Source organism: Lemur catta, chromosome X, assembly GCF_020740605.2.
Source record: "Lemur catta isolate mLemCat1 chromosome X, mLemCat1.pri, whole genome shotgun sequence".
In the NCBI taxonomy this organism is placed as follows: domain Eukaryota; kingdom Metazoa; phylum Chordata; class Mammalia; order Primates; family Lemuridae; genus Lemur; species Lemur catta.
In genome coordinates, this window is record NC_059155.1 from 34,584,110 (window position 1) to 34,598,099 (window position 13,990).

At 41.9% G+C, this 13,990-nt stretch overlaps 1 pseudogene; it reads left to right on the top strand.

The window, feature by feature from the left end:
• Positions 1-232: 232 nt before the first annotated feature.
• Positions 233-1,022, top strand: LOC123628567 (annotated as a pseudogene).
• The last annotated feature ends 12,968 nt before the right edge of the window (positions 1,023-13,990 follow it).

A 13,990-nucleotide genomic window follows, 5' to 3' on the forward strand; every position in this document is an offset into this window, starting at 1 on the left:
TTCCCGAGACGTTTGACGGCGATACCGACCGGCTCCCGGAGTTCATCGTGCAGACGGGCTCGTACATGTTCGTGGACGAGAAGACGTTCTCCAGCGACGGCCTGAAGGTGACGTTCCTCATCACCCGCCTCACGGGGCCGGCCCTGCAGTGGGTGATCCCCTACATCAAGAAGAACAGCCCCCTTCTCAACGATTACCGGGGCTTCCTGGCCGAGATGAAGCGGGTCTTTGGATGGGAGGAGGACGAGGACTTCTAGGCCGGGAGACCCTCGGGCCTAGGGGCGGGTGCTCTGGGGAGGATCCTCCGTGCCAGTTGCTGCCTCCAGGGTCGCCACCGGCGCCCTTCTGCGGAGCCTCCCTCCCCCTACCTCCAGACGCGGAGATCTTCCCGCGCTCCCGTCCCCTCCCGCATTGTGCTTGCCTTTGTTCCAGGAATAGCGCTCCAGGCTGGCGCTGCTGCCTCTGGGCCTCGCTGTGGAGAGCGCCGCCGCCCTCTCCTGCCAGCCCAGCCCCTCCCATGCACATTTGGACGCTGTCCTGTGCTCCAGCTGCAAGTGTGGCTTCTGTTACACACTGGACTTAGCACCCGCAGCTGACCGCTGCCCACCGCCCCCCTGCCACACTGCATCATTCTGCCCATATACCACTGCCACTGCCCTCACCATCTCCATCCACCGCATCCCACCACCTGACTGCAGCTCTTAGTGATCTGGACTCACCTCGGAGGTATCTGTACTGGCCATAGCCCTTGGACAATGATTCAGACAGCTGGCCACCCCTTGTGTTCCTGCCAGATGGCTGCCAGGGCCCAGGTGTGCCTAGTGGCCAAATCCAGTCACTCATTTTCTCCTATGGACCAGTTAGTTTTGTCCAGAATCCATTTCTCTTCTGAATTTGCAGTGTTTTCACAGTGAGGTGCTTTTTGGTGAACAAAATTACTCCTATCTTCTGCCCAACTCCTTTACATTCCTGGAGAAAAGTCCTTTCTTTATTTTCAATAAATGTCAGACACTATTGGAAAAGAAATCGAGTCTCAATATATATGGTACTTTTCTCCTTGTGGTCATTTAAATGAGATTCATAACTTGTTCAGAAGCTCTGTGCCCTGCCATTCAGTGGGTAGTGTTGACTCCTGCATCGTAAAACATTTAAGATAGAATCTTATGGTAGTCATCAGAATGGAGACCCACTGGTGACCATTCAGTCCCAGATGGTGCATCCTCTAAACCAGTTAGGATTGTCCTACATCTTTTAGGAAATGGGTCTTTACCCCCTTTGGCCAAGGCTCTGTCAGATGTCAGCCAGCAGGCTCTTTGGAAGAGATTTTCTCATTTCCAAAAAGTGATTTGAAAGTAGAACTCCCAAGTTGTTACAAACCATAAATCCCACACAGATTGTTGGTGAAGAGCTGTCAAAGTTTTATTTAACCCATTATTCAGGGAACCAACAGAATGATATAGGTGGTTTTAAAAAGCTTTTATGAATTCTTGATTACATAGGTAGTGAGAAAAAAATGTAGAAATGAGATCTTTAATTTAGATGACCTGCAGGACAATAAAACTGTATATAAACTTCCCTAGCAGCCAGAAAAAAATCATCACTACTTACGGTTTAGCTACAGTTTAATCTCTTAGATTTATGGTACTGTAAAAAGCTTTCATTGTCTCACCAATTGTTGGCTAACAAAGTTATATATACCTGTTTCAGGTGAGACACAGGTGGGCTTATAGGACAATGTTCTGGTATGATGTTAAAAGGATGTACAGTCAACTTTGCCCTATTTATAGGTTTTGGTGATTTTCCAGAACATGGGTTAGAGGAATGAATCATACAGATGTTTCTTCACTGTTTAACTCTCTCTTTCTTGATTTGAACAGGTAATCTTTTCCCATTTGTTTTTAGTCCCTTTTGTGCAGCTATATCAGAATACCATAGACTGGGTAATTTATAAAGGACAGAAATTTATTCTCACAGTTATCAAGGCTGAGATGTCCAAAATCAAGACACTGGCGTCTGATGAGGGCCTGACTAAGCCCTCACAAGGTGGAAGGCAGAAGGGCAAGTGAGGACGGACTGTATGTCCTCACATGACAGAAGAGAGAGCACCCGTTCTTTCGAGTCTTTTTATAGCAACATTAATCCATTCATGAGGGCTCTAAACACCTCCCAAAAGGCCACCCTTCCCCAAACTGTTGCACTGGGGATTAAGTTTCAACATGAAATTTGGAGAGGCACAAAAACATTCAAACTATAGCAGCATTCATGTGCTATGGTTTGCAGGGCTATACATGGAAATGGAGATATATTATCTGATAATATATCTTGATTTTTATTGTAATACAGTTTGAAATTTATTTTACTCACAAGCTTTTCCCTTTTAGTGTTTAGCAACTTCCATGGCACAAATATAGTATTCTACCACTCTAAATGATAGAATGGAAGCTGCCTTGTCCTGTGACTACTAAATAAGAATAATATACTAAAAAAATTAAAATGAATGAAAAAAAGGTATACCTCACCACCATCAAATAAGAAATTGTATAAATATATGTAGTAAACAAACTGATTCAGTCAACCCAGGAAAAAAATCCCTAAATGGTTAAACAGACTAGCTCTTATGAAGTTTGGCTTTGAGGGTCCACCGTGGCTCTTTGCCCCACATCTGCACACCCTACTGGTCACCTCCTATTCTGTGACACCAGAGGCATGGTACTTCCTCCATTTTACTCCTGCTCTCAGCTGGTTGTCCTCTTTGAGAGGATTCGAGTCAGGGGGTTAGGAAACTACAACCCCTAGGCCAAAAGCAGCTCACCTCCTGTTTTTGTAAATAAAATTTTACAGACACACAGCCATTCTCATTTGTCTATGTGTTATCTATGGCTGCCTTTCACTCTACAATGACAGAGTGGAGTAGTAGCAATAGAAACTTTATGGCCCATAAGGTATAAAATATTTACTAGCTGATCCTTTACAGAAAAAGTTTCCTGGCCCCTGATTGATTGTGGTTTTGTTCCTCCAAATAGTGAAAACATCATTACTGTGCAGTTTGGCATAGGATAGGACAAAGTCTTGAAGTCGGAGGAAAAATTTAAATTGCTTAATAAAACGAACAACTGAAACCAGGCTAATTATGAGGTGCCAATTCAAGGTGCTGGCAGTCTTCTTTCCTAGTTGGGTACAAAGGACAATGTGTTCAGCATATTCACTGTTTGATTTTAAACATAGATTCTACTGAAGTAGTTGGAAAAGTGTTTGGAAGCAGTTTATGTTACTGAGTAGGTCCAGAATATTCCTTACAATCTGTGTCCACTGGCTCTGGAGGCAGGTAGAATGGGTAGGGACCTGCTGAGTATCCTTTGAACAATGTCAGTAACCCCCTATCCTCCTCAACAACAATGGCCCTGCAGTTTTCTTTCTCCTGGCAGAATGGCCCTGTTGGGCAATCTTTCCTTAGACTATACTAGTTCTGTCATTCCAAGTCCTCTTTCATGCTACAGATATCTTGGGGAGGGTAATAGTTTGCAAGAATTAATCATGAACATTTTCACAAGATTCCATAAGAACAGAAGAAATGGTATTTGTGAAGAGATATTCTTTTTCATTATTGTCTTAGCTCAGGCTACTATAACAAATTACCACAAACTGGGTAACTTAAATAACAAACATTTATTTCTCACAGTTCTGGAGGTTGTAAAGTCCAAGATCAAAATGGGAGATTTGGTATATGATGAGAGCCCTCTTCCTGGTTTGCAGGCCACCCCCTTGCTGTGTCCTCTAACATTTGCAGAGGACAAAGGCTCTGGTCTCTTCCTTTTTATAAGGACATTAATCCCATAATGGGGGCTCTTCCCTCCAGACCTCAACTAAACCTAATTACCTTCCAAGTACCATCACATTGGTAGTGATTAGGGCTTCAACATATGAATTTTGAGGGAGAGGGAAAACATAAACATGAGTCCATAGCAATCACTTTGCAGTCTCACCACTTGTAGTTACTATTCTTGGTTTGTTTCACTCACTTCCTTCTTAACAATCTATTCTATCCTGCACCGTGAAGCCACACCTCCAAAGTGAATATCAATGGAAGGAGAAACAAAGACTGATAAAAGGAAAAATAATATAAAAGGCATGAGAGAGAAAATGGAATTAACTTTTTTTGTTGTTGCTTTTGGTGCTTGGGGCCAATATTGAAGTAAAGCCTATAATTAAGATAAAGTTATACAAACTTTGTGACACACACACACACAAAATATAACATGGGAAATATAGGAACAGAGAGGACAGTGTGGCCTTTGAATAGTTTAGTGCCCTGAGACCTTGGGTTCCAGGGCAATCTTGATAGAGAAAATTTGTGTAATAAGAGGCTTGAAGGTAAAAGTCTCAAATTGTTATAAAACCATAGTTTTCACACAGTGTGTTGGTGAACACCTGTCAACATTTTGTTTAACTCATTATTCAGGGAACCAGCAGAATGACAGAGCTAGTTCTAAAAGTCATTTAAGGATCTGTGGGGAAAAGAATGTGATAATGAAATTGTTAATTTAGGTACAAATTTGGTCGATGTCCAGAAAAATATTGCTTCTTAGCCATATTTCTACAAATTAACCTCTTAAATCTACAATATTGTATTTTAAAACGTCTTCTGCCTAGTCAGTTGTTGGTCAAAGTTAAATACTGATAGATTCAGATAAGTGTCAGGTAGGGTTATTAGAGAACTCTCCTGACCTGATGTTAAAAGGAGGTGCAGTCATCTTTTTGCCTCATTTCCATGTATGGGTGATTTTTCCAGAAAAGTGGAAAGATTAATATGTATCACACTGGTATATCTTTACATTTTCTTCTTTTTGTTTGGCAGGTAAATTTTGCCATCCAGTAATTCTGTGTCCTGTGATTTGCTGGACTATACATAGAGCTACATTACGTGCACTAAGACTATGAAACCTCATTAATTCATTGTGTTTATATGTTAATATAGCAAAGTCCTGTTGAAGTTAATTGAACAATTTAAATTATTTGAAAAAGAAGTTGTTGGTTTTTATACAACTTACTGGTTTCTTAAGATAGTTGAAAGTGTGCTAATAGATAGGCTAAATCAGTTCCTGGGAATCTGTTTTCCTTGATCATAATGAGGGATAGTTGGATCAAGCCAGAGAGTCACAATCCTGGGGGCCTTCCTGCCTTGTCTCCTCCTGGTGGTACCTATCCCTGAGAAGCAAGTCCTCTTAGACCCACCATGGGCAGCCATTGTCTGATTTGTGTTTGGGTCAAAAGGAGCTGCTCTCCCCAAGCCCCTGAGTGGAAGCCTCGAATAGTCTTTTCTTTCTCATACAGACACTCTGGACCATTCCTCTGCTGAGGGCAGAGTGGGCCCCTCAGTGGGAACGGAAGGAGGTCCTCCTGTTCACCTTCCAATGGAGTGAGGGCTTAGGTTTCATCAGTATCTGATTAGAAATGTGATATGTGATCATTGTAGAAACCTTGGAATAAACATAATAGTACCAAATGGAAAAGGAATATCACCCATGATAACCAATTTAACATGTTATTTTTTTCCTTCAAGAACTGTCTATATAGCTCTTAAATTATGTAATTATGATCATAAATGATTGTGGAACCAGCAATTTCAGTTATTTTATATCATGAACCATACCTTATATCAGCACAGGATTTAAGAAAACCTAATTCTAGGCCAGGCGCGGTGGCTCATGCCTGTAATCCTAGCACCTGGGAGGCCGAGACGGGCGGATCATTTGAGCTCAGGAGTTCGAGATCAGCCTGAGCAAGAGCAAGACCCCGTCTCTACTAAAAAAAATAGAAAGAAATTATCTGGACAACTAAAAAATATATATAAAAAATTAGCCAGGCATGGTGGTGCATGCCTGTAGTCCCAGCTACTCAGGAGGCTGAGGCAGGAGGATTGCTTGAGCCCAGGAGTTTGAAGTTGCTGTGAGCTAGGTTGTCGCCACAGCACTCCAGCCCGGGCAACAGAGTGAGACTCTGTCTCAAAAAAAAAAAAAAAAAAAAAAAAAAGAAAAAAAGAAAACCTAATTCTAATGCCTGTGTAATATGAATGTACCATAATATATCTGATTATTCTGGTTTTTTGTGATATATGACTGCCCAAATTATTTTCTTAATTTAAGTAATGCTTTGATCACTTTTTAAACATAAATGTCCATATATTTTTGTGGTTATTTCTTTAGGTTAGAGTGCTAAAAATTAGGTTATTATATAAAAGGAATGAGCATTTTGAAACTGAATACATTTTGGAAAATTGCTGTACAAAAAGCATGTATTAATTTTTACTCCCACTACCAGACTATGAGACAGTTCCTCTCACTACACACTCACAAGCAAGGTTCATCTTTTCTCATACTTTTAAATTGATAGACAAAAAGAATTTTTAATGATTTATGCCATTTTATTTTCTATGATTCTTACATTAAGGTTGAACCATGTTTATATGTTTGTTGTTCATTTGTTTTCGATTTTCTCTGGGATTGGTCAAATAATATTCCCAAATTTCTTTCAAGGTTGGAGTGTTTTCCAAATGATTTTTGTAAGTTCCTTATTTATGAACTTTATTAACCCTTTGTGGTGTTATAGCAGGTATAGTCTCAATTTTGTTTTTTTTAAATTTTGAGTTTCTACATGGTTAAATAATTTATATTACTGCTATGCAATAGAGGGTAATTACATGATATCTCTTGCAGTTTCTTCATGTTTTCTTTTTTCTCTTTACATTTTAAAATTCATATGTAATTTATTATTTAATTTATTCATCTGTAATCTGGTTTTTTTTTTCTTATTTTTTTCTATTTTGTTCCCACTTAATCTGTTTTGGTTTTTTTTTTAGTGCATCTAAATGCATTTAAAAAATAGCAGGATTTTTTTTCAAACAGATACTTCATTGAATGGGTTCTATTGATTTGTGAAGGCTGGGTTATCATGCATTTCCTTTTGTGTATTATGGCCCTTTTCTGGGATGCTGTGACTCTTGGGTCCCCTTGCACAGCACACCTTTCCTGGCACTCAGTGTTCTGCTCTGTGATAGAGGTAGTGCTGGTTATGAAATTGCCTCAAGGAGGCGCTGTACCCAGATATGGTGGTGAGTCCCACGTGCCACAGCTGAAAGCTCACTTCCAAACTTAGTCCACCCTCAGGGAGGTGGTATACTCAACTTTCTGACCCACTACCTCCATATAGTATCTGTATCAGGCTAATAAGCAGTGTGGGTAACACATAGTCATGCAAGCCTGGAAGATCATAATGCTCTGAATATCCTGAATTCAACTCCAGTTATGAACAACAGAGTCAGTCCTAGGCTAGACACAGATATTTGGTGGAAACTGTGATTAACCACCTTGCTCTCACCTTTGTCTCCCTTCCTGTTACTAGTAGATGTTTGTTTGGTATCATGATCTAGGCCCTGTGTTTACAGATTTGTCCTTTTGGGCTGAACACCAGCCCACTTATTTGAATATTGTTTTGTATTACCTCTCCTTATCCTTTGGGACTTGAACACCCATTAGAGACACCCAACTCATGAAGTGCCTGCATATGAAACTTAACCTTATACTGACTACATTTTTTTTTCTGTGCTCTAGACAATCTTACCTTTTTTTGGGAAATTCCTCTTTCCCAAAAGAGGAGGGTGATATAGAGATTAGCCATAGAACAGTCTTTGCTAGCCTTTGACAACAACTGGCAAGAGCAGTAAACAGATGGCATCCTCAGATTGGACACTATAGGGGAGACTGACCATTAGAATGATCATGCTGTTGAAGAGCAGAAAGCAATGATCTCAGGGATGACTAAAACATTGTGGTACTTTAAGAAGTCCATGCCATCTGGCTGGGCACGGTGGTTCACGCCTGTAATCCTAGCACTCTGGGAGGCCGAGGCGGGTGGATCGCTCGAGGTCAGGAGTTCGAGACCAGCCTGAGCAAGAGTGAGACCCCGTCTCTACTAAAAAAAAAAAAAATAGAAAGAAATTATCTGGCCAACTAAAATATATATAGAAAAAATTAGCCGGGCATGATGGCGCATGCCTGTAGTCCCAGCTACTCAGGAGGCTGAGGCAGTAGGATCGCTTGATCCCAGGAGTTTGAGGTTGCTGTGAGCTAGGCTGATGCCACGGCACTCACTCTAGCCAGGGCAACAAAGTGACACTCTGTCTCAAAAAAAAAAAAAAAAAAGAAGTCCATGCCATCTGAACAATTACCCTGCTGAAAAGGAGAGAATATGTTGGTGCAAGTTATAGTAGGGTCCCTCCAAGAAGTAGCCATAACTTCGGCATAGTAAACAGGTCGGGACCTCTAAGGTACCACTCTAGTGGGGAGCAGAATGTTATTGCTTCAACCTTAAAATTGACCCTTTAAACTGAAAACACTTTTTCTGAACCCAGGGGCAACCCTATCTAGATCAGAAACATCCAGAATAATGTTTTACCAAATATCTGGGTACCACTGCCAAGCCAAGTTTACATGCAAAATTAACCATCACAAGTACACTCCTTGTCAAATTGATACCCATATTCATCTCCTTAAACCATACTTAATTTCCAAGTAATGACAATAACAAGGTCATAATTCTGCCTAACACGATACCACTATCCTATGTACAGCCAAAAATGCATAACCCCTTCCCCAGGAGAGGAAGTAAAGTCCTGTGTGATGTTTACTTTTCTCCTTGATACCCTATAACTTAAATACTATGATATCAAATTAATAATATTTAAATACTATTATATAAAGTCAATACATCTTATGTTACATGATAAGGAAATAAGAGAGGAAAGAAAACAAAGATACACACTTAAACACACACAAATGTACTCATAGCAAAATTAAAAGAAAATACCCATGAGAATTACGGTCCTTGTTTCTATAACTGGTCACATGGTTGTATTCTTCTTCCACTGCCCACTCTATATTCACTTTGCCTTCAGCAAGCACCTCAGCTGGTCATGGTTCTTTACCTGATGGGGTGACCCAAACCTTCATTCCTGAAAGGTCTGGGCCATTAGTAGTCTTGTCTGGATTGGGCTATAGTACTTTTCTATTGACTTTAATCACAGGACATGATAATATCAAGAGATATCTTAAGGCAGTGGTCCCCAACCTTTTTGGCACCAGAGACTGGTCTCATGGAAGACAATTTTTCCATGGACTGGGAGCAGGAAGGCAGAGCTCAGATGATGACGTAAGCGATGGGAAGTGGCTGTAAATACAGATGAAGTTTTGCTAGCTCGCCTGCCACTCACCTCCTGCTGTGCGGCCCTCCCAGTTTCTAAGTTTCATGGAAGACAATTTTTCCACGGACAGGGGGTGGGGGGGCGGCAGAGCTCTGTGGCCCAGTCCCTAACAGGCCATGGACTGATAATGGTGCATGGCCTGGGGGTTGGGTACTGCAGTCCTAAGGGATCTTCCATATTCCAGACATTACTCTTCCTTACCTGCGTTGTGGAGTAGTAGTCCAATTTCCCCTTGGTAGTCAGGATCAATCACCCCAGTCAGCATTGTAACTTCCTTCTTTGCCTGTTAATTCATAGGCTTGAAGAGCCCAAAGTGACCAGGCAGCAGTCTTAACTTCCAGTTCAATGGAACCATTGTTGTATCTCCTGGTGGAAGCATTCCTCCCTCTGGAACCAAGACCTCCAAGCCAACAGAGCATAAAGTCATGGGAACAGGAAGCAAAAGTTTTGCTAGTGGGTCATTAGAGGAAATGGTAAGTGATGCTACTCCCATTTCCACCCCTTGATTCCTGGGCACATGAATCCTGACTATGGGAGAAATAGCACTATATATTAAACACTGATTCAGAGCATAGATAGCCTTATAGAGAACCTTGCCCTGGCCCTGCAAGGTATTTCCACCTAGCTGGTGCTGCAACTGAGCTTCAAAAGGCCTTTCCAGCATTCTGTCAAACCAGCTGATTCAGGATGATGGGGAACATGGTCAGGTCCGTGAATTCCATGATCATGGGCCCATTGCCACACTTCCTTTACTGTGAAGTGAGTTCCTTGGTCAGAAGCAATGCTATATGGAATACCATGACAGTGGATAAGGCCTTCTGTAAGTCTACTGATGACTGTTTTGGCAGAAGCATTTTGTGAAGGGAAGACAAATCTGTATCTGAGTATCTATTGCAGTAAGAACAAAACCCTGCCTGTGTATGATGGAAGTGGTCCAACATAATCAACCTGCCACCAGGTAGCTAACTGATCACCCTGGGGTATGGTGCTGTACCAGGGACTCTGTGTTGGTCTCTGCTGCTGGCAGATTGGGTACTCACTCAGTGGTGGTGGCCATAGTCAGGTAGGCCTTAGTGAGTGGAAGTCCATGTTGCTGAGTCCACGCATAACTTTCATCCCTGCCACCATGGCCACTTTGTTCAGGAGCCCACTGGGCAACGGCAGAGGTGGCTGAGGATATAGGCTGACTGGTATCCATAGAACAGGTCATCCTATCCACTTGATTATTAAAAGCCTCCTGGGCTGAGGTCATGCTTTGGACCTCACATAAGACACAAATATCTTCATGTTTTGGGCCTACTCAGAGAGGTCTATTCACATCCCTCTTCTCCAAATTTCTTTATTACCAATTTTCCAATCATGTTCTTCCCAAATCCCTGACCATGCAGCCAAAGCATTGGCCAAAACTCATGAATTGCTATAAAATCTCATGTCTGACTATATCTACTCTAAAGCAAAGTGAACAACCAGGTGCACTGCTTGAATGTCTGCCCACTGGAAAGATTTACCTTCCCCACTGTCCTCCAAGGATGTCCCAGAGAGGGGTTGTAGTGCTGCAGCTGTCCACTTTCATGTGGTCCCTGCATATCATGCAGAGCCATCTGCAAACCAGGCTCAAATCTTCTTTTCCTCTGTCAACTGATTGTAGGAAATTCCCCATGAGGTCATAGGTGCAGGCTGGGAAAGAGCAGACAGTGTAGCAAGAATGGAAACCATGAGCATTGGACCCCTTCCTCATGTAATTTATTTGTACCTTCAGGGCCTCCTTGGGCCCTGTTACATATATGCCACTTCCATTCGATGATGGAGTGTTGCTGTGCACACCCAACCTTATGTCTTGGTGGGTCAGATAATAACCAGGTCATGACAGGCAGCTCAGGTTGCATGGGGTAACTTGGTGGCCCATGGCTAAACATTTAGTCTCTACTAATCTCCAGTAGCAAACCAAGAGCTGTTTCTCAAAAGGAGAGTGGTTATCTGCAGAGGATGACAGGGCTTTGCTCTAAAATCCTAAAGGTCTACACTATGACTCACCTATAGGAGCCTTCCAGGGGCTCCAAAAAGCATCACTATCTTCCAATGACACTTCAGCACCATTGGATCTGCTGAATCCTATGGCCCAGAAGCCTGAACCTATTGCGAAGCCTTCTCTTGATCTTGGCCCTACTCAAAACTAGCAGCATTTCAGGTCACTTGGTAAATAGGCCAGAGTAACATACTCAAATGAGGAATATATTGCCTCCAAAATCCAAGGAGACTCACTAGGCATTGTGCCTCTCTTTTGGTTGTCGAAAGGGCCAGCTGCAATAACTTATCCCATATCTTAGAAGAGATATCTTGACATGCCCCACACCATCACACCCCTAGAAATTTCACTGAGGCAGAAGGCCCCTGAATTCTGCTCCATTGATCTATATGTCTATTCTTATGCCAGCACAACACTGGCTTGATTACTGTAATTTTGTAGTAAGATTTGAAATTGGGAAGTATGAATCCCGCAACTTCATTTTTCTTTTTGCATGAGTCTTTTGGCTATTCTGGGTCCTTTGAAAATTTAGAGTTTATGCAAAGTTTCCAAGGGGTAATCACAATGTGGGATCCTGAGATTCTGGAGCAAAGATGGCACTTACAACAGAAAATTATGTTCCTTTCGAAAAACAACTGTGTTACTGTTCCTTGGTAGACAATGTTTGACCATGGGGCCATAAGTGACCATGTATCTGAAAATACCCAGTATGAACTGGGTACTATTATTCCTTATTTGTGATAAAGTCAAACACACCCAACAGAAGTCCATCATAATATGAAAATGCTACATCCATGGTCAAACTCAAGCAGGAGCTGAGATGCAATAAGCTGCATGAGCAGGTAGCTCAGACCTCTATGTCGACACTGTGGTTGCACTAGTGCCATTACCTCAGCTTGTACCTGTGGTCACATGAGATGGGTAAGTCCCACACTACCAGCTGAAAGAAAAGACAAAGGATCAAGCTTAGTTTATCAGTGGGTTGGCTCAGTATAAGTGTCCAAGCCAAAACTGAATGCAATTACAGTTATACTTAGGGTGGTCTTGATAGTCAGTGGAGCAGTAAAATCATTTAAATTGGCAGAACTGTGAGTAGTGCACCTGGCCATCCACTTTGTGTAGAATTGGCCTGAGGTGAGAATATATACAGACTTGTAGTCATTAACCAATGACCTGGCTCTCTGGCTTGGATAAAAAAGGACCAGAAGGTTAGAAACAAAGATTTTTAGGGTAAAAGCATATGCATGAACATATGGCAGTTGATACAGAGAGTAAAGATTTTTATCATCACATGTTAATGTCCATCAGAAAGCATGCACAGTGGAAGAAGCACTGAGGAGAAAAAATGATTCAGCCCATGGAAATTAGTCCCCATTCCTCATTAGTCATCCCAGAAATGACATTAAGACAGCACCTAATGTTTTGGAATCTCACCAAGGCCAATATAGTTACTATTGCCTCTGAATTCACAACCTGCCTGCAATAGAGAACTACGGTAATTCATCAATAAATTATAATTTCTGAGCTTCAAGTCAGTGGCAAGTTATATGTGTGTGTGTGTGTGTGTGCACGCGCGCGTGTATGTGTGTGTGTGTGTGTGTGTGTGTGTATAAAACAATTTCCCTAGCAGACCAATAGGCTGCTTGGTGGCAAATTGATTATTTGGGGGCCATTCCATACTGAAAAGGCTAGGAGTTTGCCCTCACAGGGGTAGATACCTATTCTCAGAATGGGTTTGCCTTTCCTACCACATAGTCTCAGCCAACAACACTATCTGGAATCTTAAAGAATGCATGATACACAGGCAGGGGCATCCACATAGCATAGCATCCCACTTCACAAAGAAAGAGGTGTGAGAGTGCTCCTGAAACTATAGAATCCACTGGTCATGTCAACTATGACACTATACAGAAAGAAGCTGTAATCATAGCATGCTAGAATGGTCTTCTAAACACATAGCTAAAGTTTGATCTCAGAATAAATACTCTTCAAGGATCCGTCAGACCCAGTATATGCATTAAATCAGAGAACTCTATATAGTGCTGTGTCACCAATAAGAATAATACATGGGTATAAGAACAAAGAGGTGGATTCAGGAGTAGCCCTATTTACATCACTCCAAATGACACACTGGAGCAAATTATATTCCCAGTCCCAGCAACTCAAGCTCTGCAAAGTCAGAGGTCCTGTTCCTTAAGGGTGTGCAGTTTTATCAGGAGACACAGCAAGTGTCCCTTTGAACTATAAGCTATACTTATCACCTGGGCACTTTGGACTTCTTGTTTCCTTGGACCAGTGGGTAAGAAGGGTCAACTATTAGCAAGGGTAATTGACCTTAATCAGCAGAAGGGGTCAAGTTGCTTTTTACACAGTTGGTGCAAAAAGTGAAATGTGTAGAACTCAAGTAATTCACGTGGGCACCTCCTAGTACTCCCTTGCTCAATTTTAACTGTGAATTCTTGCACATTTGCAGCCACTCTTGGCTGAGTAAAATATGGTTGTCAAGGCCTCAGGCCCTTAAAGAATGAGACTTGTGTCTTACAACCAGGTAAGCCACCAAGACCTGCAAGGTGATTGAATTAGTCAGGGTTCTGCAGAGAAACAGAACCAATAGGAAATTAGATAGCTAAGAGGGGATTTATCCTTTTTTGTTGTTGTTGTTAGAGTCGGGGTCTCACTCTTGCTCAGGCTGGTCTTGAACTCCTGAG